Raw genomic sequence first — 24,918 nt, 5'->3', positions numbered from 1 at the left:
CGCGGCGGGCTCCGGGCGGCGCTGAGCCTCTGGCGTTTCCCGGCGCCGCCGCCCGAGGCCGGCGAAGCCATGGGCGCCCCGACCCCGACCCCGCCGCCGCCGCCCGGCCCCAGGTAGGGATGGTCCCCCGCCCCGCGTGTCGGGCCCCGCCGCGGGCTTGCCTCCTGCCGACCTCGGCTTGGGGGCATTATTTCCCCGACTTCTCTCGCAGGTCGTTTTTATTTCTTTACTGCCTTCTGCCAGGGTGGGAAAAAAAAAAAAAAATGGGGTGAGGCAAGTCTCAGTTTGATTACTTCGGAAAAGTCACAGAATTCAACAAAGGCACGGGGAGGGAGGCGAAATTCAGCCCCGGGGGTCGGGGAGGGGGAGGGAGAGGGGGAGGGGGCGGGAGCCGGCGGGACTTGAAAAAGTCCCCAAACTAAAGACCAGGACAGTTTGGAAAGCTTGGCATCTCGGCGGTGTATGAAACACTTTTGTTTTTAAATCCCTAATTAATGAACTTTCTACGGCGCCTGAGAACTTGAGTTGGAAAAACTGCAAGCGATTTTCCCCTTATTTCTAAGTGTCCCCTTCCCCCATTTTTAAGCATCGGAGCGTTTTCGAATAAAACGGAAATGGGGTGTTGGCCGCCGCTGTTTCTTTGAAACGTCCTTGGGTCCCAGGATTTGCTCCGGTTGGGGTGCTGGCGCCCTGGGCGGCGGTGAGAAGGGGTGGAGCGGGGAGGGTGCAGCTCTAGGAAGCCACACGCTGTAAGAGCGTGCCAGGTGCAAACTGTTAAATGGTCACAAACTGTTTGCTGAATATTTAATAATTAGGCAGGCATCTCCCAGGGCGATGGCTTGGGTCTCACTTGACCTTGGCAGCCCTGATGAGGTGAGATTTTCACAAACCACCACGGAATAAGTTTTCAGTGATAGAAGACAAATTTCAAAATCAGTGGGACTTTTTTTTTACAGTCCCTCCAGGACTGTAATTAACCTTAAAAACAAAACAAAAACTCTCCTTAGTACATTTTATTTTCTCCTCAGTAACTTAGTACATTTTATTTTCCACTGTGGTATAGACTTTTGCCCAGTAGATTTGGAAGAAGTCAGTGTTCCATGAGGTGGTTCAGATCATTAAAGAAGGTGTTTTAATTATCTGCCTGTCACTGTGAGAGAATTACGTCGCTTCTCACCCTGACTTAGGAAAGTCCTGAGTGATTGTACCCAAGCTGTTATGGTAATTGCTGTAGAAAAGATGAGAAACCTTTGAGAGTTGAACTAGAAAGAAATGGAAAGTGATCGCTTTTAAACACAATAAATTCTATTTATTCTCTCTCTCTCTCTCTCTCTCTCTCTCACACACACACACACACACACACACAAAATTCCACTTATTCCCACATCTAATCCTCCAGTTAATACTATTTTTAGGAGACATGTTAAAGGTTCTGAGGCTAAACAGCAGTGTCTCTAGAATACCCTAGCAGTCATAAGGCAGGTCATTGAAACAGTGTTTTGAAGCTCTAAAGGGTCAGTATAATTCTGGGGTTATTTGTATTTTCCTAACGTGTAAAGAATCAGTTACAAGAAGCTGCCTTGATCACAGAACAGGAACGGAGCAGACATGAATACGGGAAGGCGGGGTTGGGTTTATGTCTCTTCTCTGCTCGCTCTGTGTCCATCCTGGTACTGTTGTTTCTCTTCAGCAAGTATGTGATGAGTGCATGTCTCGTGGCATCTGGCCCCATGGCTGGTCCTTAATGGTTCTGAAGATTTCGATATCCAATGACATCTAAAGATAAATATGACCAATTTAGCTGTGTTCTAAGAGCTTTTGCATATCTGGATTTAGAACAGGGGCACCTGGGTGGCTCAGTGGGTTAAGCGTCAGACTCTTGATTTCAGCTTAGGTCATGCTCTCACACTTGTGAGATTGAGCTCTGCATCCAGCTCTGTGCTGAGTGTGGAGCCTGCTTGGGATTCTCTCTCTCTTCCTCTCTCTCTCCAACCCCGTCCTTTCAAAATAAATAAACATTTAAAAATAACAAAAACAAAAACTTGCATGTCAACTAAATATGTTCCATAGCCTGAAGCTGGAATGATCCCCCTGACTTCCCACCTACCATCTCTCTGAGCCTGGAAACACAACCTAGCTGAGTTCTGGCCAGAATTGAGTCCGGCCCAAGGGCGGAGCGAGTACTGCTGTCCTTGCTCCTGGAACTGCCCTGCCTTTGGTGCAAAAGCCCACTCGCTGTGCTTGGAAGCGAGTTGGAATGGACTCCCATTTCCAAAGACAGTAATTGAATACCAACCTCCCAGTACCTGGGTTTCTTCACCAGGACTTGCAAATTCCCCTAGTTTAACAATGTTTCCAAAAATCCTGAATCTTGGGCTCTTTGGGGATTTTCGTTAAATAATACCTAGCTGCTGCCTGCCCCACCCCCCTTTTTTGTCATTATCTGGTTTGCAGGTAGACTTTCTATCTAGACAAGTCAGAAGACGCGGTAGCCTGTGCTAGGGGAGGGTAGATCTCAGTCTTCACCTATCTGCAGGTCAGATGGGTCACCGAGGTGTAGCCTTTCTTAGCGTGTTTACCACCTGAGTGGTGTTTTAAGAGAATAACGTGACAGTGAAATCTGTTATCTGCTCACCTTTTTCACCTGAGGATATTCTGATCCCACAGAAATTGGAATCTTCAGAAGGACTATATATCATCAAAATGACCCTATCCTCAAACACAACATAGCCATCAGATGAATGTGTGTCCTGAAGTAGATACTTAATAGAACTGAAGGGACACCTGGTGGCTTATTCAGTTGAGTGTCTGACTCTTGATTTGAGTTCCAGTCAGGTCATGATCCCAGAATCCTGGGATCTAGCCCCCCATTAGGCTCCCCACTGGGTGTGGAGCCAGCTTGGGGTTGGTTCCTTCTCTCTCTCTCTCTCTCTCTCTCTCCCCCTCTCCTTCCCCTTCCCAGGCTTGTACTCCCTCTTTCTCTCTCTCTCAAAAACAAAACAAAAAACCTCAAAATACGGAATCAGTGTCATCAAGCATCTTAGAAAGGATGATCCTGAGCTACAGTGAATATTAAAAGACAAAAGGAAGGAGCACCTGGGCAGCTCAGTCAGTTGAGGGTCCAACTTCAGCTCAGGTCATGATCTTGCAGCTTGTGAGTTCAAGCCCCAAGACAGTCTCTGTGCTGACAGCTCAGAGCCTAGAGCCTGCTTTGGATTCTGTGTCTCCCTTGCTCGTGGCCCCTCCCCCACTCGTGCTCTGTCTCTCTCTCTCTCTCTCTCTCTCTCTCTCTCTCTCAACAATAAACGTTAAAACTTTTTAAATAAGAAAAGGGGTATGTCTCAAATTTTACCGTGAGCAGCAAATTCTATTCTGTGTACAAGTGGCTCTCTAAAATTAAATGAAACCTTTCCTCGACCTTGGAGACAGCACGCTTGTAAACCTAGAGATATCAGGCACTACACTGAGCAAAGTGCCTGGGACACAGTCCTAGCCTTAGGGGATCTTACAGCCTTCAGAGAAGCCACTGAAGGATTTTAAGCAGCTCTGTGTTTTAGAAAGTTCTCTCTGGCTATAAGAAGAAGAATGAAATGGGAAAGATACCAGCAAGGTAGCTGCTATAAAAATCCACACGAGAAGAGTGAGAGGTGAATTGATTCTAAAGATATGTAGCAGGACAAAGGTATTTAGGCTATTAAGTCAGAGAAATACTGGATGACTCGTCTCTAAAGTTCATTTCCATGTCATTTCAAACTGCATTTGTTCCAGGCAGGTAGCTGTGAGCCGTGTTTCATTGCGGTGTTTTCCCTACTGACCACTGCTACTCTCCAGCTGCACATCATGTGTTTCCATCACAGAGAAAGGTTTTGATAAAGAATGAGCCAAATAGATTTCACACTTTCCACAACCCAGTGCTTCTTCGTGTACACTTGTATATGTAGATCTGAAGGCTAAGTTAGAATAGACTATTGCCCTTGTAGTGTATGCACTCTGATTTAGCTTAACTCTTTCTGGGAATAAAAATACACTGACTTGAGAGGCAGCTGGGTTGGCTCAATGGGTTAAGCGTCTGACTTCCGTTCAGGTCATGATTTCACAGTTTATGAGTTCGAGTCCCAGATCAGACCCTCGGTGCTCAGCGCAGAGCCCACACATGATCACTCTCTCTCAAAAATAAGTAAACAAACAGACAAATACCCTAACTTGATTGCATGGCAGTTGTAGAAGTGGACAGTAGAACAGCCTTTTTTTTTTTTTTTTTTAATTTGGCCGCTGTGTCTGCAGAGGAGGCTCTGTTGCATTTGCAGAAGTACGGTGTCTGAGCATGTGCGAGCAGTACACGGGTGGAGCCCCGTTCTTGGGAGGAGGTCTCCTTGGCCTCTGCCACATGCATAGCTTTGTCATACAACATGTATTTGGGTGTATTTGTGATTCACGTGTTTCTTAGGCCCATAGTCGGCCTCTACACCCAAGAGTTTTAACATTTCTTCTGATTTGGGTGTTAAATCTTCCTTCCATTTGATAATTGAGTACATACCTTGGGTCATTTATGTGTGACGAAGATTGGATCTGTACTTCATGGCTTTGAAGCATTATCCCCCTTCTTCGGTGGTCAGGTAGCCAACAGCATCCATCCTCCAGACTAGTGCAACTGAGAAATGAATTAAAGAAGTCTTCCTGCACCCATGAAGAATTGTTAAGAGCCACATACTTAGATTGTCACCAGAATGTACATGGCATTATTTCTCTTTAGACTCCCAACGAGCTTGGCCGTGTGGCTTCCTGGTCCACGGCAAGGAGGCCCACCTCACAGATTCAGCACAAGGCTATTACGATAAGTGTGAAATGTCACAACCAACTGCTGTAAACAGCAAAGCCGATACCATCAAGGTTGTCTGTGATTTCATTCTGAGTCTACAAGACAAGAAAAATTGAGTTCAGAACTATCTCATAGCAAGGAAATAAATATGGCGTTCTGGAAAAATGCACCCTCAGACCTTTTTAGAACCAGAAAAAAACCTTAAAAATTATTGGTTCTAAGCACCTTAATTTACAGTTGAGGAAACTGAGGCTCAAAGAGGTTAAATGATGTGCCTCGGATCATATGGCTGTCCAGTGGAAAAGCTGCTGGGACTAGAATCTGAACATCCCAATTCCCAGCCTGGTCACCTTCCTACTACTACTATTGGCCAAAAAGTACAAATTTTGGTGCTATGGGAAATTCATCTTCTGTTAAGTACCTTCTTCCCCAGCCATTACATATGGAGAAATTACTTCTGTAGACTATTAATTATCCATTGCTGCAGAACAAGCCACCCCAAAATGTAATGGCTTAAAATGACTACTGTTTAGTTTATGACTTTGTGGACCAGCAGTTTGGACCTGGTGAATCCACTGGTCTTGTCCAGGCTCCCTTATGGCTACTGTGTGGTCACCAAGGCAACCCTGCCCTTGAATATTGGCTGACCATTAGCTAAAGCAACCGGGGAGTAGCTGGGCTGCACAGCTCTAATGAGTCATCGGGCTTGGTCACATGTTGGCTCAGCATGATTATAAAAGGAGGCCTAGTTACTTCTCCAGTCCCCTTTATTTTTTTTTAAGTTTATTTATTTATTTTAAGAGACAGTCGGGGAGGGAGGGAGAGTCAGTGAGAGAGATTCCGGAGCAGGCTCTGCACATATAAGCACAGAGCCTGACATGGGACTTGAACCCACAAACCGAACCCTGAGAATCTTGACCTGAGCCAGAGTCAGAAGCTCCTGACTGAGCCACCCAGGAGCCGCCTCCTCCAGTCCCCTTTGAAAGCCAGTGAAGAGGCCAGCCCAGATTCAAAGGGTGGAGAAGTAGACTCTGCCTTTCAATGGGAGGAGCTTCAGGGTCGCCTTAGAAAATGGGAAGGATTCTGGGAGGCGTGGGGAAATGGGGTCATTTTTGTAATCAATCACATTAGGTAAGCATTTTGCATAACTTAACCAAGTTAATTCTCCCAACAACCCTTGAGTTTAAGGCAGAAATCCTATTTTACAGGTGAAGACACCGGACCCCAGGCAAGTCAGTCTGAGTGAGGCAGGAAGTGCAGCTGGCACTCAGATCTGACCCAAAGCATGTTTTTGTAACCACCAAAAAAAATACAGCTTTGCCTCCCTGCCCCTACGTGATGCAGCAGGAAACAATAGTGTTACTGTACAACTCAGAATTTTGTATGAACAAAATTTAACTTTAAGAATGCTTTTTATTGATTTCTGTACTAAAATAAAATCAGATATGATCATGCCCTCAAAGAATGTATGGTGTGTGTGCATGTGCACACAAGCTACTTAATAAGATTCAGAGTAAAGAGAAATAAGCCAACTGGATCATCAGAGAAGAGTGATGGGGGACAAGATAATGAGCTTAGGAGAGCCAAGGGAAAGACTAATTTGAAAAGAACTGTGTCTGTTTATTAATATCTCAGAGGATCCTCCAATCACTTATATAGAATAGATACTAATCCCACTATACAAATAAAGTTATTCACCCAAGATCACACAGCTAAGACCTGATAAAGATGGCATTCGAACCCGTGTCTTCATGTCTCCAAAAACAACCATCCACCATTTTTTTTTTCCCAGTAAGCCAATAGCTTTGCTACTCAAGGTGGTGTCCATGGACCAGCAGCAGAGCGGTCACCTGAGAGATGGTTAGAAATGCAGGCTAGATTCTACTTAAAGATCTGTTGAATCAGAATCTGCATTTTAACAAGATCCCCAGATGATTCGTAAGTACAGTAGTCTGAGAAGCAAAGCACATCCCTCAAGACTTCATGCCAACTTGGATTCTGAGGAAAGAAAAAAAAAGGAAGTGAAGATGGTTCTGGACGGCCAAGTTCTGAACTGTTTCCCAACCTTTAGGCTGGGATGTTCCCTTTGCATTCTTTACTGCTGAAAAAGAAGATACTTTTTGGCGGTAATGAACGACAGTTTGGATTTTCTGTTTGCTTGCTCTCAGGCTGCGTCTGCCTTAGAGAATTTTATTGTATATTTAATTTTCTTTTTCTTTTAGAGAGAGAGAGCGACAGCAGGGGAGAGAGCAAGCGAATCTTAAGCAGACTCCAGGCTCAATCCCACGACCCTGGGATCATGACCGTAGCCGAAATCAAGAGTCAGATGCTCAATGGACTGAGCTACTAAGGCGCCCCTCCCATTCCTTTGAATTGTAGCAGTGTTTCAACTTTTGCTAAGAAGCAGTTCAAACAGAGTTCCAAATCTGAATGCCCTTGTCAATTTCCTGTATCTCGTGAAAGAATTTTTTTGAAAGGGAGTTAGTTCTAATGAAACAGTTCTTCATATAAAGTAGTTCTTCAGTTTATTAGATCTTCCCTGGGACATCTGTAGAGACAGGATTATTATGTCCCTTTCATAGTTCAGGACAGTGAGAGGTTGTAATGTCAGCCAAAACTTAAACTCAGGTCTCCTAACTCCAAACTCAGTCTTCTGACCTACCAGTGAAACACTCTGCAGGTTTTGTAATTAATTGGGCTTTGAAGGAAATTATTAAATCAATCGATTTTTGCTTGGGGTTTTTTGATGGGCTTTCTTTTTTCTTTTTTTTTTTTTTTTTCATATACACCGTGCCACACTCAGAAAGATGCTTGAAAGCTTAAATTGGTGATTTTGAAGTAATTATTTCATGGAAACTTAAAAATGCCTCATAAAAATATTTCCTCCCTTACCTGGTTTTCTTATCGCATTGAATCCCTATGTTGGTTCCAGTGGCAACAAACCACACTTTATACTTCAAATGACGTAATTTTACAACCTTTTCCTTGGGATTCTTTGAATGATAAAAGATTTTTATTTTTTCCAAATAAAATTTTAAGCCCATTTCTTAAGCAACTAAACTAAGGCTCTGAAAATACCTGTAGTTTACAGAATCATGACCTGGAAAGGGGCCTCACTGATCCACACACCTGGCTTTATGGATAAGAAAACCGAGGCTGGGGAGAGAAAGCAACTTGTTCAAAAATACTCGGCAAGTCCCAGGCAAAATGAGGGTGGGAACCCTTGTCTCCACCCCCAAGCCCTGTACTCTTTGACTAAAAGACTTCAAAGCAATTCCTTTGCCTGTTTTGTTTCCCAGCCTCTGCTAGGCATTGTGGGGAAATTGAGAGAGCTCCCGTTTTAAAGTCAAGTTGACCTGGGTTTGAATTGTGGTTTGCTGGCCATCTACCATGTGACAAGATGCATTTACTGCTGCAGTCGTTTCTAAAAAGAATCATAAAACAGAGTTTATTGGCTAGACAGTCAAGATTTAGTTTACAAAGTCCAATTTATCTGCATTCTCTTTTGAACTTGAAAGGACAGGTTTTATATCCTCACTGGGACTTGGTTTTGGTGAAGGAAGCCAAATGTTCTAGAAGTGGACATAGTGAAAGCTTCAGTGACACACTGTAACCGAGGCAGAGGTCCAGCTTCAGATGATCACTGCCTGAGGCCTGATCCCTCCTGCCCTTCAGTTAGTTCAGTCTCCATTGACGCTTTCTCTTTTCAAAGCTAAGTGTTTCCTGGTGCTCTAGTACTGGGCTAAGCAGTGGTTCTGGGGACGTGAGCCCGAAAACAAAGGCAGATGTAGAGAAGTCACAGCCCGCTGGTGTGGAGAAGCCTAGAGGGTTGTTTTTTTTAATACCCTGCCTAAATTCAGAGATTTAATGGAGCAAAAGGAGTGTGCCTTCTTTGTAATCAAAAAAAAAAAAAAAAAAAGAAAAAAAAAAGCTAAAGTATCTTTAGAGAAAGTCAAATTACTGAAATTGCACCCTTGACAGACAGTTGCCCTGTAAGAGTTAATTAGACGAACAGAAAGCAGAACAAGCAAACAAACAAAAACTCAGGAATTTGCCACCCTAGCACTTTGCAGGGCCCCTAATGGCAGGTGTGACCCATTAAGGCACACGTACACGCATGCCTGTAAGTCAGAAATCCTCAGAATCATCCTCTCAGACACAGATGAGAGCATCATGTGCATGATTTGGTCCCATTAAACGTCTTTACTTCTGTTTACAAGTGCTTACCATCTACTTAGTGTATGCGAGCCCTTTAAGAAACTGGGAGCGGGGTTGTATTTTCTTCCATCACTGAGTCATTTGACCCACTCTCCCAGGAGAGACTAGAATGAGGGCTGGACTGTCATCAGCCTCAAATCCCCACTAGGCCATCTGATGTGGGACCTCAGGAATTTCACTTCATCTCCCTGGATTTCAGCTTCCTTCTCCGTAACACCAGGAAACTGAGCATTTCCCCCAGCATGTGTCTGCACGTAGTGAATGTTTGATAAATCTGAGTCTCAGCTTGTGGCCTTCAGTTTTCTCAAATGCAGAATGAGAAGTTTGGACCAGAGCAGCAGCATGGGGAGTGGAATGGAAGGAAAGGATGGGGCTAGGGGCAGCGACCAGGCGACCCACTTCTCCCCAAAGCTCACTCCACCTTCACCTTCCATGAGAGCCACATGAAGTAACAGCAGGCATCAGACTTAAACACATGGCGTTTCCGCTGAATTTCTGACCAGATATATAATTTTCCTTATTATACAATCATCTACTAAAATGTCTGTCCAGGGTCTGTTTTAAATGCTCTCTGTGCCTCAAGCATAGAAAGAACCTTGGGGGGCAGGGAATGTAGTTACAATCCCATATTTGTATTAGTGGGAAGTAGGGAGGATAACATGGACTTCATTTGAGGAGACAAAAGTGGAGTTCTTTGAGAAAGCAGAACTTAGTACACGGGGGAAAGGAAAGAAAAATAAGATAAAAATAGGGAGGCAAACCATAAGAGACTCTTAACTGTAGAGAACAAACTGAGGGTTGCTGTGGGGGGGGGGGGGGGGCAGGTGGGTGGGGGGATGGGCTGAATGGGTGATGGGTGTCAAGGAGCTAAGTGGAGGGGCGCCTGGGTGGCTCATTCAATTAAGCGTCCGACTCTTGGTTTCAGCTCAGGTCAGGATCTCATGGTTTGTGAGTTCGAGGCCTATGTGGGGCTCTGCACTGACAGTGCAGACCCTGCTTGGGATTCTCTCTCTCTCTGTCTCTGCCCTTCCCCCGCTCGCATCCACTTTCTCCCTCTCTAAATAAACTTAAATTTTTTTTTTAAGTAAAAAAATTAGACTTCTTAGAGAAAGCAGAATTTAGTTACATGCTGAAATGATCATTCTGTAAGTGCTGAGACTAAAGAAATCTATAAAATAGGGAGAAATGAGACATGAAGAAGATGACTTTTTCACAGTCCTCATTTCCATGAAGGATTTTCATAATAACCAAGTTGGCATTTATATAAGTATTTAAAAGAGAAAGCCATTTTGCCTCACCATTGGTGTTTTATATATTCTTCATCCTTTACTTTGTGAGTTTGATCGGATTGTTTTAAGAACTTCATCGTCAGCTTTTTCACCGTGGAGGGCCCACTCTAGTTGGTAAACCTAATGGCATAAAAAGCTTCCCCGCCCCTCCCCCCCACCACTAATGCTGTGTGGACTAAAACCTAAATGCCCTTCTGTTGAGCAATTGTGGAGGCCATGCCAGCCGGTGGGGATACAATGGTGAACAGAACAGACCTGGACACAGTCTCATAGGTGCCAATGTGATAAGCATACAGACATATCACTCTACGTTCCTGTGTGGACTGCAGGGAGAAAGGTCCCCTGCACCACCGGGGGTGGCATGGGGGCTGTGACCTGGACTGAAAGGCAGAAAGGGCTTCCCTGAGGAAGGGATGTCCAGATGAGACCAGGAGGTGAGATTTCTGGAGGCACAGGAGCCGCAGGGATGGGAGAGGGAACAGCGTGGTCACACGTCCGGACGGAGCAGTGTTCCCAGAAATGTCCTGAGCCGGGGGAGTACCAGGAGAGGCAGGCAGGAGGTAGATTGTGCCTAGGCCACGTGATCCCTCCTGTTTATTTAGGGGTTTTTTTGGTGGATGTTGAAACCTCCAGTATCTAGAGTTGAGTGAGGGTAAAGGTCTTCTTCCTCACGGCCTCACACGTGGTCCCAAAGCAAATCTCAGGCTCAATTCAGCCCCACCTTCCAACACTGATCAGTGAGCAGGAATCAAGACAGTCATGCAGCCTGTGGTGCAGGCTTGGTGAAGTCTCTCCTTCCCTTCCTTTAGTTTCTCCAACTATCTCTCGTGGGGAGTTCAGTAGAAGCAAACGTGACACTCTTCTAGAGGCAGGGTTGAGCTAACCGAAGAGTTTAACTTTAGCAGCAAGCCTCCTTTGTGCTGGTCACCGGTCAGGCGTTTTTCAGAAACAAGTACTGGGATCCACTGGGAGGGTGCAGGGAACTCGATGGCTACCATCTACCGTGCTGGTGCGAGAGTGAATGGCTCTACGCTATTTCTAACCAGTCTGTACATCTCATATGAAAGTGATTCCCTAATGGGAAATAGCTTCCAACATCCATATGCTAATTAATAAAGTCCTTTCTGTTGACTGGAGATAAAGAATCGAACTTACCTGCAGGCACCACCTCTGGATTGCGGCCTTGCGCTAACATTCTTACTAAAGATCTCTGAGGTGCATATTCCTGACTGGGCAGCTAATTTAGCGTACATCCTAGAGCGCAGATTAAAAACATACTCCTGTATCCCAGAGCCTATGCCAATGTATCTTAAGGCAAATTATAGACAGCACGAGCACCGCTAAGTCAGTGCCTTAAGAATCGTGAGAAGCTATTGGAGGTTTTGAACTTGGGATTGGGGGTGGGGGGGGATGCCTGGGTGGCTCAGTCGGTCCAACATCAGCTCAGGTCATGATCTCACTGTTTGTGGGCTTGAGCCCTGCATCCAGCTCTGCATTGGCAGTGTGGAGCCTGCTTGGGATTCTCTCTGCCCCTTCCCCTCTCACTCTCACTCTCTCTCTCTCTCTCTCTCTCTCTCTGTATCTCAAAATAAATAAGTAAAAAAATTTTTTTAAATAATAAATATTTTGAACTTGGAAGTAATCAGATTTGCTTCCCTGGCTGCAGAGTTGGGGAGAGAGAAGACCAGTGAAGGAGCTATTGTCGCATGAGATGTTGCCAAACCTACCCTTGAATGAAATGGGGGTAATTAGACGGCGAGAAGGGCACAGCTTCCTGAGATACTAGGTGACAGCACCAGGACCCGGTGATGGGTGGAAATGGAAAGTGAGGCAGGAAATGTCAAAGATTGGATTTGAGGGCACTTTGTCGCGGTGTTGTTCATAATCAAAAAGAAAAAAATTTCATATGTTGTCAATAGACATTGGTCAAATGAAGTACAGCTTATGGACCTGATGTGACACCCAACACTGATAAAAATAATGAGATGTGCAAGATGACATGGTGGAAAGATGTCCAGGATACAGTTTTAAATTCATAAAAATGTGGTGAGGAAACATACACTCGGTGCTCCATTTGAATACAGATGGTAACGATGACAATTAGCACTTAACCTAGCAATAGTAATGATTATAAGCAGCACTTGTAATTAAAACATCTGGAAGAAAAAAATTCCAAACAGTTAACAGTATTTATCTGTGAGGCAAAGATTACTAGGGACATCTGCAATCTGTATTTTGACAATTTCTGTACTCTGGGGTTTCTGCAGCAGGGAAATCAGACTTTGTAGAAAAAGAGAAAACTACTCTACTTCTATTCTGAAAACTCCTGATCCTTCTATCCCAGAATGATTACCCCCTCTTCTGAACACACAGGCCATATTCATTCCAGAGCCGTAGATCCAAAAAGGGCCTTATCAGTCATTTGATTCAATATCTCCATTTCACCTCCGAGGCCACTGAGGCCCGGACAGGTTAATGGCTTGGCCAAAATCACATGACCCTAAATCAATAGGGCCAAGACTGGAATCCAGGGATATGCTAACTCTTAGTCTAGAATTCTTTCTACTACAGCAAGCGACGTCTTCTCTAGCACTCGCTGTTATCTGTGAATAACTTGGCTTTTATTGGACTGTCAAGTAAATAAATCTTTGCCTGCCAGTGAGTGATGTGCTTAGACTCAGTCAGTGTCCAGGGCTGTCCTCAACACTCTGTAAAACACTCACTGAAGCAATGGATAGACTTTAGAGTTCAGATCTAAGAAGCAAGACTAAAATTTGGGGCGGAGGACATCCTCAAACCCCCTATCTCTGCTCCCCAACTCTCTCTCTCTCACACACACACACAGTGAGAATAAGTTAGGGACATTCCGCTACGTTGCCTAATTGGTTATGCTGGGAAAATGGACTTTGGATTGGGGGGGGGGGGGTGTCACTGAGTACACTTCTCCCCTGTGACAATACACCAGTATCCTGAACTTTCCAAAGGAGAAATCCCTATTCAAGGATTCCTTCAATTAGTTGATAATGTCAGTGATTTCCCACAGCTGGCTTCTGAACTCTCCCTTCCTAAGGCTGTCATAGACCCTTTTCACAGAGTGGGTTTCAGGGACTGTCTCTTACCTTACAGAAATGCAGCTGACCCTGGCCTGACTTGAGTGCAGATTGTCCACAGTGCGTGGTGGTGACCCATAGAACCGGGTGCTTGGATTCACTGACCAGAAGCGGGATAGAGAACTACTTTGTCCTTAGACCAGGAGTTACCCAGAGGCAACTGGGGAGCCACACGCAGCGGTCTGTTGAGGGCTGTGTTTGGCTTTCCCCCATTTGGTGCCTGATTCTTTTCTCCTTCTCCCCTGAAGCTAATCAGAATACTTTTGTCTATAATGAACTACACTTGACATCTGGCGTTCATCACCTAAATGAGCCACTGTCTTTCGGAAGCTGTTCTGCTCCCATTAGAAAAATTTGGTGAGCTTGTTTCCAGTGTTTTATTAATTTATTTTAACTCAGCTTTTTCCATATCTTAAACATTTCCATTTTTTAATTACCATGTTTGATTTTTTTAGACTCTATACACTCACCCATGTTTATATACAGTTTTAATCTCTTCCAAATCAGTTTTTGCCCCCTGTTGCTAATCTAGAAAAGGATGCTGTGTCTTTAAATTTGGAGATATTTTATAATTGTCTTTTAAGTTTCTCTTTTCATTTGTTTGCTTTGGGTGGGACATGGAAAAATATTTGCCTACCATATGGTACTAACCTTCATGCGTGCGTTCGCAAATTTCCTTCCCTGAGAAAGGTGGTAGACAATTCATTGGTGATACTTTTTGTTTTTAAATGTTTGCAAATGCATGAATTTCTGCACTAAAATTTGGTAAATTCATTTAGTATCAGAGTGGGATCTAAGAAGATGTCTCTGAGACACTTCAAAAGTGTGAAACTTCAGAAATTAAACCTGGGTTTTCTAGTTCTATATTATCCCAGATGCTGCCTTATCATACGATCAGTATTTTTATTAGAAGTTAGGTTGTAACAAAGTACTGATGAACTCTAATGTTTATTCTGAGTGACATTGTTTGGAAATTTTGAATTTGTTTATTCTTAAACAAGTTTTTTGATGTTCAGGTAATATCTTTAAATTATTTTTGAGTGGCTTGGAGGCAGCTATGTTTTGCTTGTTTCCTTAAGGGAATTAAAATTCCAATAGTGCAAAAATTCTTAATCACTCATCAGATATGTATTGAGCATTACCCAGACGCCAGACCTACAGAGAAAGTGTAAGTCAGCCTTCCTGGGAACCCCACAGAGTGCATTTTTCACAAATGTATGGCTTTAATGGGCAAATGGAGTTCTCGAATCCCATGCTCCCACACCATACACTTGGAACATAAATTCATTCATCATATTTATTGAGCGCTAACTACATGGTAGCCATTAAGCTGTGTGCTGACCAGGATACAGAGGTGAACAATAGAGTTCCTGTCCTCATGACACTTGTGATTATCAGCTGGGAAAGGGGAACATGAAATAATCACATAAATAACTCTAGAATTTCAGCCTGTGGTGCAGCAAAGGAAGGGTGAAAAGGATGGATAGCAGGCTTTGTGCGGATCTGATTTAGGCAGGAGGGGAGAGGGGTCAGGGAAGGTTTCTCAGAGAAAGTGACGTGCTGAGACAGGGAGAGCATGATTCTGGGAGCCAAGAAACCCAGTTTCTAGTTTAAGAGACGCTGGTGACTACTCTTGAGCACGTCTTAACCTCTGGTCTCATTTTCTTTAACACAGAAACCTCTGGGGTTTCGTCTCTGATCTGTGATTAATATGAACTGTTCCCTTACCCGGAAGCTCTGATGGCTCCCGTTGGGCCACTTCTGGAGCTGTCACCATCCCAGCCCGGATTCAGTCTGTTCCCAGAAACTGTGTGCTGCCTGTGTCCCTGCCAGGCTGGGGCCACGGGGGCCAGATTTGGGCAGTTCAGCCCAGCTGCCCAGCTTCCTGCCCCGCCCAGGCTGCACAGCTATCTATCTCCCTATCAATTCTTTCCTCATTCCCTCCATTCTCAGAGGATAAGGTGTTCCTTTTCCTGTTCAAGGTCAGCCTTTCACATGGACTCCTTCACTTTTAGCCAGGATCCTCTGAGACACTGCTCACCAGGTAGTAATGCTGCCTCTATCCCAAATCTTCAAGCTGTCGGTACCCCTTCTTCCTCAAAAAAGGAATCAAGTCTCTCTTCAGTGAACAAACTTTGTTTTTAATGTTTATTTATTTTTGAGAGACGCGGGACCCGGTGGGGGGGGGGGGGGGGGCGGCGGGAGGCAAAGAGAGAGAGATGTGAAGCAGGCTCTGTGCTGACAGCAGAGAGCCCAATGCAGGGCTTGAACTCATGAACTGTGAGATCATGACCTGAGCCTAAGTCGGACACTTTACCAACTAAGCCACCCAGGTGCCCCATCAAACCTTTCTTTTTTTTCTTTTTTTTTTTTTTAATTAAAATAAAACACAGAACAGACCTCTCTTCCTTTGAGCCTCATTCCTCTCCTTTTTGGTCACCCGCCCCGTGGCCTCAGTTTCCTTTATTAAAATATTAAGTGAAGGGGCGCCTGGGTGGCGCAGTCGGTTAAGCGTCCGACTTCAGCCAGGTCACGATCTCGCAGTCCGTGAGTTCGAGTCCCGCGTCAGGCTCTGGGCTGATGGCTCAGAGCCTGGAGCCTGTTTCCGATTCTGTGTCTCCCTCTCTCTCTGCCCCTCCCCCATTCATGCTCTGTCTCTCTCTCTGTCCCAAAAATAAATAAACATTGAAAAAAAAAAATATTAAGTGAAATTTAAGTCTTAAAGAATTCTTGACTCGTTGCTGCCTTTAAATGCAGTTCCCAGTTTCTCACTTCCTAGTTCACTCTTAATTTATAGTTACTTGTTTTCTACCCACTTTGTGAAATGAAAATTTCACTGATAAAATTTAAATCTTAGATTTATGACCATTAAGACTAACGGTCGTATTTCATCCCCTTAGCTTATAAACTTCCCTGTGGCATTTTAAACTGACATTGATGATGCCTTCCCTTTTGAAATTCTCTCCTTCCTTTGCCTTCCCTTATACTATTATACTTCTTACTCCTGGTTTCTCATCTACTCCATGACTCGTCCCTGCCTGCCATCTACTATCAAGCGTGACCCTGGGATTTGATGATGCAGGATCCAATCACAGGTCCTATGCATACCCAAGAACTCTGACCCTGTCAGCAGGGAAGGGTGTACAAAGAATTCAGAGTACTGTCAAGTGGTGCCTGGATTCATCAGTTTGGGTCAATGGCAGATTGTGTGGGAGGCAGAAGAATCAGAGGGCTTAAGAGTTAGGTAACTTGTAATTTGAATCTTGGGGGCAGAGCAGAGAAAACTGAGAGCCCTTTGTAAGGTACAGATTCCATGTAAAAGCAAATTATTTTCTTATGAGATATTGTTTTAACCCTGGGAAGGTTTAGAATCAAGCATAGATATGATGAACTAAATACAACTCGCAAGCATTTATATTTTTAGATAAGTTTGTGGAAGAGTTTGTATTCAATGTTCTGACTACACACAGTATTCACAACGTGTAAGATGACTTCGTTAATTAGCATGTTAAATCTCGTGATTCCACTTTAAACTGTGTCATGTCATTAGCTGATTGATTTAGACTTGGGATCTTTAAGTTGAAACTTTTCAGATAGTTTTGCTTTGTTTTCTACTGGATTGAAATGTTTAAGGCAACTGAAGATTTACGTTATTTACGAGTTTACTCGTTTTATAAAATGACCTAAGTACCGCAAAAGGGTTTGTTTATTGGTCACTGGGACACTTTTTAAAAATCAAATATGTGGGGCGCCTGGGTGGCGCAGTCGGTTAAGCGTCCGACTTCAGCCAGGTCACGATCTCGCGGTCCGTGAGTTCGAGCCCCGCGTCGGGCTCTGGGCGATGGCTCAGAGCCTGGAGCCTGTTTCCAATTCTGTGTCTCCCTCTCTCTCTGCCCCTCCCCCGTTCATGCTCTCTCTCTGTCCCAAAAATAAATAAACGTTGAAAAAAAAAAAAATTTAAAAATCAAATATGTTACATTTGTAAGTAAGACATTTAAACTGTCCTTTCCTTTGATTACCAAGTTGAAAAAAAACCGCTCTTAAAAGGATTGACCGGATTTAGAGAACAGTAAATAGAATAGAAGATTTGTAGATAACTCAAGAGAAAGCTACCTTTTTAGCTATGTTATATTAATTTAAAAAACCTAGATAGCCCCACGCCGTGTTAGCTGGGGCCCTGGGAAATTCCCCAGCGCCCCTGTTGCCACCTCCGCCCCAAGCATTGGTGTGCCCCTGGGCTCCTTCCTCATCGCCCTCTTCTGGCTCCCTGACCGACCTCTGGCACCATCAAAGTGTGTGCGCCGCTCATGGCTCAGAAGGCACATGGCACCGAATGCCCTATCTGCAGCCCCGCCCTCCCCACACAGCTACAGACCCCCTGGTAACAGCTGCCTGCAGGGAAGGTCCACTTGCGGATCCCCAGAGCCCTTTAAACTTAACCCATCGGAAACCGCATTCACCGCTGCCTCACAGCCAAGCCCCCAACAATTGGCTCTGTTTCTCTCCCTCCCTCCTGTTACTCTCAGCTGATGGCATCACCTTGTTTTCCTTCCCATCAAGTGCAAGGACTGCGGGTCAGGCATCTTTTGCTCCTCAAACCTACTACCTGACAACAGTAGGCACTCAAAAACCCAATCCGTGAATGCGGAGGCCAAATAAAATATAGATGGCATGATACGTGTCTTAGGATGAGTGGAGGGGTAAGGTCCCATATCATGTTGATAATAGTTAAAAATCTCTTTGTCAGGAGGGCTAGTATCCAAAGTCTATAAAGAGCTCACCAAACTCCACACCTGAAAAACAAATAACCCAGTGAAGAAATGGGCAGAAAACATGAATAGACACTTCTCCAAAGAAGACATCCGGATGGCCAACAGGCACATGAAAAGATGCTCAACGTCGCTCCTTATCAGGGAAATACAAATCAAAACCACACTCAGATATCACCTCACGCCAGTCAGAGTGGCCAAAATGAACAAATCAGGAGACTATAGATGCTGGAGAGGATGTGGAGAAACGGGAACTCTCTTGCACTGCTGGTGGGAATGCAAATTGGTGCAGCCACTCTGGAAAACAGTGTGGAGGTTCCTCAGAAAATTAAAAATAGACCTACCCTATGACCCAGCAATAGCACTGCTAGGAATTTACCCAAGGGATACAGGAGTACTGATGCATAGGGACACTTGTACCCCAATGTTTATAGCAGCACTCTCAACAATAGCCAAATTATGGAAAGAGCCTAAATGTCCATCAACTGATGAATGGATAAAGAAATTGTGGTTTATATACACAATGGAGAACTACATGGCAATGAGAAAGAATGAAATATGGCCCTTTGTAGCAACGTGGATGGAACTGGAGAGTGTGATGCTAAGTGAAATAAGCCATACAGAGAAAGACAGATACCATATGTTTTCACTGTTATGTGGATCCTGAGAAACTTAACAGAAACCCATAGGGGAGGGGAAGGAAAAAAAAAAAAAAAAGAGGTTAGAGTAGGAGAGAGGCAAAGCATAAGAGACTCTTAAAAACTGAGAACAAACTGAGGGTTGATGGGGGGTGGGAGGGAGGGGAGGGTGGGTGATGGGTATTGAGGAGGGCACCTTTTGGGATGAGCACTGGGTGTTGTATGGAAACCACTTTGACAATAAATTTCATAAATTGAAAAAAAAAAATCTCTTTGTCAGGGGAGCACCAATAGCTAACATTTATCGAGCGCCTCCTATGTGCCCGGCACTCAAAGTGATTTACAGCATCTAACGTAAAGGGGTGGCTCAGAGAGGTTAAGCAAGTCGTTCAAGGTGACTCCGTCAAGTTCACCAGCTCTTTCCTCAGTGTTAGCCACCACCCTTCAGAGCGGCTGCTTCCACATTAGGTGAGATGTCCCTGGTTTTTATGCAGTAGCCTTACTGATGTAACTGTAAAGGTCACATGACCCCTGGAAACCGAGAAATTAGTTGATAATCATCTAGTAGTTTTTCATTTCCTTATAAGAGAATTCACTTCACTTTTGTCGATGGATCTAAATACCAAAGTTTAATGATTTCAAAAATCAATACTGTCACTTATTGAAGATCCATCAGTGGAATCCGTTCTCCCAGCTCTCCTGCTTGACCTTCTGCTGATTCAGGAAAAATCCTTCTTTCCAAGAAGGGTGCATTTCACTCAAAGTGGACACCAAATGCTGGGTTTAGAGGAAATGCAGCCTCAAGGGCACCTTTTAAGAAATAAAAATTGAGAAATCATCCTTCTAACATTTCCTCCTTCCCACTCCTTTATACAGTCCATAGAAACAATGCTCCTTTTTTTCCCTCCTGCTGAGCACTTCAACCCTAGCACAAAATTCATAAGAGTGATAAAACTGGAATTGCTATCTTATCTGCATCCACCCCACCCATAGCCCCACCCCCTCACCCCCTGGGAGGATAAACCCTCTAAACACAGAGTGCCAAGTACAAGCCAAAGATGGGGACAACGAGTATCCTTTGCTCAAAATATACATCTTTAAAATAAAAAAAGTTCTAGTCTATAGTTCTTATTCCTGAATTAACTCTGCCCCACCCCAAACCAGCGTGCTTCTTGTGCTAAGATTCTTGAAGTTGGAGGAACTTTTGTCTAGTTCTCTTCAGGAAATTATGTATAAAAATATGCCACCTTTAGCAGTGTTTACGTGTTAGTTTTTTTAGAAGATCAGTTCCCTTAAAATCTTCTGTTTGAGGGGCGCCTGGGTGGCTCGGTTAAGCGGCCCACTTTCGCTCAGGTCATGATCTCGCGGTCCGTGAGTTCGAGCCCCGCGTCGGGCTCTGTGCTGACAGCTCAGAGCCTGGAGCCTGTTTCAGATTCTGTGTCTCCCACTCTCTGACCCTCCCCTGTTCATGCTCTGTCTCTCCCTGTCTCAAAAATAAATAAAACGTTAAAAAAAAATTTTTTTAAAAATCTTCTGTTTGAGTCACATACGCAAATTTGGAAACTGGAAAGAGTCTAGATAAAGACATAATAATTATATGTGTAGTGCTGCAGAATAGATTTCCAGAAAAGGGGTTGTAGTGAGCGGGAACTTTAGTAATGTTTAACTAGAGCATGAGGAATTTTAATTTCTAGAATTGCTTGCGATTGTGGCCAAAACTCAAAACAACTTTAATTGTAGCAAAATAATTTTTCCTCAACTCCAAACAGTAAAAGAAAGGAGCTGTTTTGTGTAAGGTGGAAAATAACCACAAAACCAAAATAAGGTTATCCTGTTGCGTTCAGATAATATAGTGATTCAAGAGAAACCGGCCTCATTCTCTCAAGTGCACAGACCAAAGGTGAACACATTCAGCACATGTTTTGGTGCTATTTATCACTGTAACCATGGGATGATTAATGTCCTCATTGTCCAGATGGGATGATAAGAGACCATAGTTTATCCTAACTAATGCGATACTCCTTAATCTCAGGTCTTCTTTAAATTTCTCTGTGGTCACAGAAATCCCTGCTCTGTTCCTTAATCTCTCAACAGATAACAAACCTGTTGCCTGTTTCTGTAATCCAAAAGCCATGTCCCGTCAACATCTTACTCTCCATTACTAGATGCCGTAAATTCGTAAAGTTCACTTCATTATCCCATTTGATCTCCATGTGTTTATGTATGCACATAGCAGCCATGAAAACAGGCTAACACTGTGGTGAAAAGCACCTGGGTGCAATCCCAGCTTTAGAACTTCCCTGAGCCTCCCATCTCTTTGTAAAATGAGGATCATAATTGTGCCAACACGTAAGTGGTATTATTTTTGGCCAAGAAGCTGGGAATCAAATCATCGCGTGCACATGAAGAAATTATGACTGTTAGCTTGTATGACTTCTGTAATCAGAAAACAATTCTTAAAAGCACATGTCAAAAATAATGAAGTGTACCAATTTATAATCGCCACTGGTGAGAATGGCTACATAATCAAGAAGATGGGCAATAACAGGTGTTTGCCAGGATATAGACAAATGAGAACCTTCATATACTGCTGGTGGGCATGTGAAATGACGCATCCAGTTTGGAAAACAGTCTGGCACTTCCTCTTTTAAGGAACATAGAATTAACGGTATTACCCAGAAATTCCATTCCTAGGCATACACCCAAGAAAAATGAAAACCTAAGTCCACGCAAAAACTTGAACATGAATGCTCATAGCAGCATAATTCATAATAGCCGAAAAGTAGAAACAACCCAAATGTCCATTGACTGATGAATGGGCAAATAAAATGGGAGACATCCATTTAGCAGACTAAAGGAATGAAGAACTGATACATGCTACAGATGGATGAACCTTGAAAACATCAAGGAAAGTGAAGGAAGCCACACAGAAAAGGCCACATATTATACAATTCCATTTATGTGAAGGTCCAGAATAAACAAAAGTGGATTAGTGATTGCCTCGGGTTGAGGAAAATAGTGGATTGGGAGCTCATTACCAAAGGGTACAGAATGTCCTGAAATCAATTGCGGCGATGGCTGTACAGGTCTGTGAATATACTAAAAATGATTGAATTGTACACAACAAGTAGGAGAATGGTAAGGTATGTGAATTATATCTCAGCACAACGGTTAAAGGGTAATAAAGTAACAGACTTCTAAGTCATTTCAGTAAGCTTGGACGTTTAAAATTTTTAGAGTACAGGTAGTAGACATGTGTTAAGTACCCCCATCAGAGATGTGTCCAGCAGTCCATGGGCTTTGACTTGCCAGTAGCTTTTGATAATCTTTCTAGCCCACAGCAGCAGTTTAAAAGTGAGAAGCTTCAACTTTGGTCTTTGTTTAAGAAATAAGTTTTGTTTATCTCCGGATTGTAAAACGGATATATACACACTGAGGAAAAACTCAGAAAAGAAGGAGGTGAAAGCATAAATTAAAGAAAACAGGTAACCTTGTGACTCTGAGAGCAATACTCCTTCCCGAGTCCTTTCCAGGTTGGAAAATGTAATCTAGAACTTAGGTTTTAGAGGTCCCAGTTCTCACACCATGTACTTACATGAACGACGTTTTGACAGAACCTTCTCGAAAATGATCACTTGAACCTGAAGACCCCGTCTTTCTGAAGGCGAATTTCCAGTCTACGTTACACAGTGCCCAAATGCAGTGACCGTCTGTATTAATTTAAAAACACACCCCGCTAACTTTTCACAGCCATTAGAGAGCTCCCCCACCCCACCCCAGCATTCATACAGTATTTTTCTTTGTATATTATTAACATTTGTACCAGGTTGTGATCTTACTCTGTATTTACTTGCTTCTGATTTCTCTAAGCCCTAGATGCAGACCTCTGGAAATAATGGGCTCTAAGGGAAATACTGCTGAGATCTCCAGGCCTAGGAGACACTGGGAATTACGCCGTCCCCACAGCAGGCTCTTGGCATGGGGCTGACCTAATACATCAGGGGAATATAGTAGCCCATTCTTTGTCAGGAGGGAAGAATGGGTTAATTATTTGCTTTAAGTCCACCAAACTAAGGTTAGCCCTTCGTGGAACAAATAACTTCCCCTAGCTTTGAATCGTCCTTCCAGTAAAGGCCAGTCTTCCAGTAAAGACCAATAATTGTAAATATTGTTCAGATAAGGCATCAGCCCTCTTACACTTCTGTTTGTTCACAGTAGAACAGAACAAATAAGTATTTGTAATACTTATTTGTAATTTACCTTATGAAATTACTATCCTGAGTTGGTCTTTTAGTATGAGGAAATTAACTGATCATAAGATGTGCTGCTTTCCATAGGGAATCCATTTCCACAAAGAAACAGAACTAGAAACAATCTTATCCTAACTCTGTCAGCACTTTCTATGTCCCCCTCACTCAAGGCTTATCTAATATTTTTATTGCTGGTTATTCGTTTACAGGAAAGTGCTTTATTTTCTCAAATGGTTATAAATTTTTTTCTTAAAGTTATATCCCATAAATGTCTTTTTATCTCTCATAGCACTTTATTTAAGGTCAAGCCCTAAATATTTCTTGATGAATTATCTGCCAGTGGGCCTGGGGGGGCGTTCCTGCAGTGTGGGCATTTGTGATCCAATCACGCAGTCCTTCCTATCTTTCTGGAGGCACGGTCAGAATCACCCTGTCCACAGGAAAGCAAGAAAAAGCAGCTTGTTTAGAGCAAAACCAAAACACGAGGCAGGCTGCTGAAAGGTGGTGAGGTGGCTGTTCATTTGTAGCAGTCTTCCAGGCCTTCTACAGATTTGAAACATTTCAAAATCAAAAGTTTAAGAACAAAAAGCTCCGCACCTAGTGCGGATGTCCGTGAATTTTCCGATATCGTGAAACTTCCCTGTGGGCTACACCTGCACAGTTGTGAGAAGTCCAGTCGTTAAGGGGTAGTAAGCCGACGGATCTTCTGGCCTGTTTTCTCCACAAGGAGTAGTTATGACATGCTCCTCCTGTTGGGCTGTTTGTGTCGCTTCAAAGGCCATTTAGGCCGAGGCATGAGTTCTGTCCTTCGTTGGCATCACGTGCCCCCGGGATGGTTTCTGTTCATGGCTGTTCTACATGTATTGGGATGAGTCAGTTCATATTTGCCCATTTTTTACTGAGTTCGTCATCTTATGGAATGCAAGAGCTCTAGGTACAAATGTTTGGTTCATTAGATGATATGCGTATGTTGTTTTTTAAAAAAAAAACTTTTTTTTTAACGTTTATTTATTTTTGAGAGGCAGAGAGAGAGCACAAGTGGGGGAGGGGCAGAGAGTGAGGGAGACACAGAATCCAAAGCAGGCTCCAGGCTCTGAGCTGTCAGCACAGAACCCGACACGGGGCTCGAACTCACAGACTGTGAGATCGTGACCTGAGCTGAAGTGGGACACTTAACCGACTGAGCCACCCAGGTGCCCTGATATGTGTGTGTTCTAAATACAAATCTTTTGTTACAAAATTTTAAAAAGTTACACACTTATGTGTATCTCTAGAACTTAGCCCCAATGTCATATCCTCTCTATATTCAGCTTCTCCAATGGTTTATTTCAAAGGATGCTAAGTTTCAGCAAATAACTACATGTTTCTAAGGACCCAAGACTTCTGTCTGTAACCCTGCTCACTTTCTGCATAAAAGTTCCTGCCACAGAATTTCAGATATGTACTTCCCAAACCTTGATCAATAAACTAACTGGATTATTTCACAAAGGATGTTCCACAAATTCAGAGTTTGTAGTTTAGAAGAGGGAGATTCAGGTATTAACCAAGTAATCACACAAATGTAAACTTTCAATAGTGACAAGTGCAATGTAACTCAGTAGTAGAGGGATTTGATCCAATAAAGGAGGGAAGTGAAAGAAGCTTCTGGAGGAAGATAAGGGGAGTTGGCCAGGAAGAAGGTACAGCAGGAGGAAAATAATGTGGGTCTAAAAGAAGAGCTGTGAATATGGAACCCAGAAAGGAAGATGGTTCAAGAGAAGCTTGAAGATATGAGTAGGAATTTAGTCCTCTCTCATCTTAGGAACAATGGGAAGCTACCCAAACA

The 24,918-nt window shown here is 43.6% G+C and overlaps 1 protein-coding gene across 4 annotated transcripts in view; it reads left to right on the top strand.

Moving 5' to 3' along the window:
• Nucleotides 1–24,918, top strand: part of CB1H4orf19 (chromosome B1 C4orf19 homolog) — an 86,089-nt gene continuing 61,171 nt past the window's right edge. Inside the window, exon 1 of one of the 4 annotated variants that reach the window (XM_045474291.1) lies at nucleotides 1–113. The gene's annotated coding sequence lies outside the window, so the exon portion shown is untranslated. The remainder of the gene's footprint in view (nucleotides 114–24,918) is intronic. The other 3 variants (XM_045474288.1, XM_045474289.1, XM_045474287.1) reach the window with 3 other exon arrangements.

The sequence above is a fragment of the Leopardus geoffroyi genome, chromosome B1 (assembly GCF_018350155.1).
Source record: "Leopardus geoffroyi isolate Oge1 chromosome B1, O.geoffroyi_Oge1_pat1.0, whole genome shotgun sequence".
In the NCBI taxonomy this organism is placed as follows: Eukaryota; Metazoa; Chordata; class Mammalia; order Carnivora; family Felidae; genus Leopardus; species Leopardus geoffroyi.
This window is presented reverse-complemented; position numbering and strand designations above follow the sequence as displayed.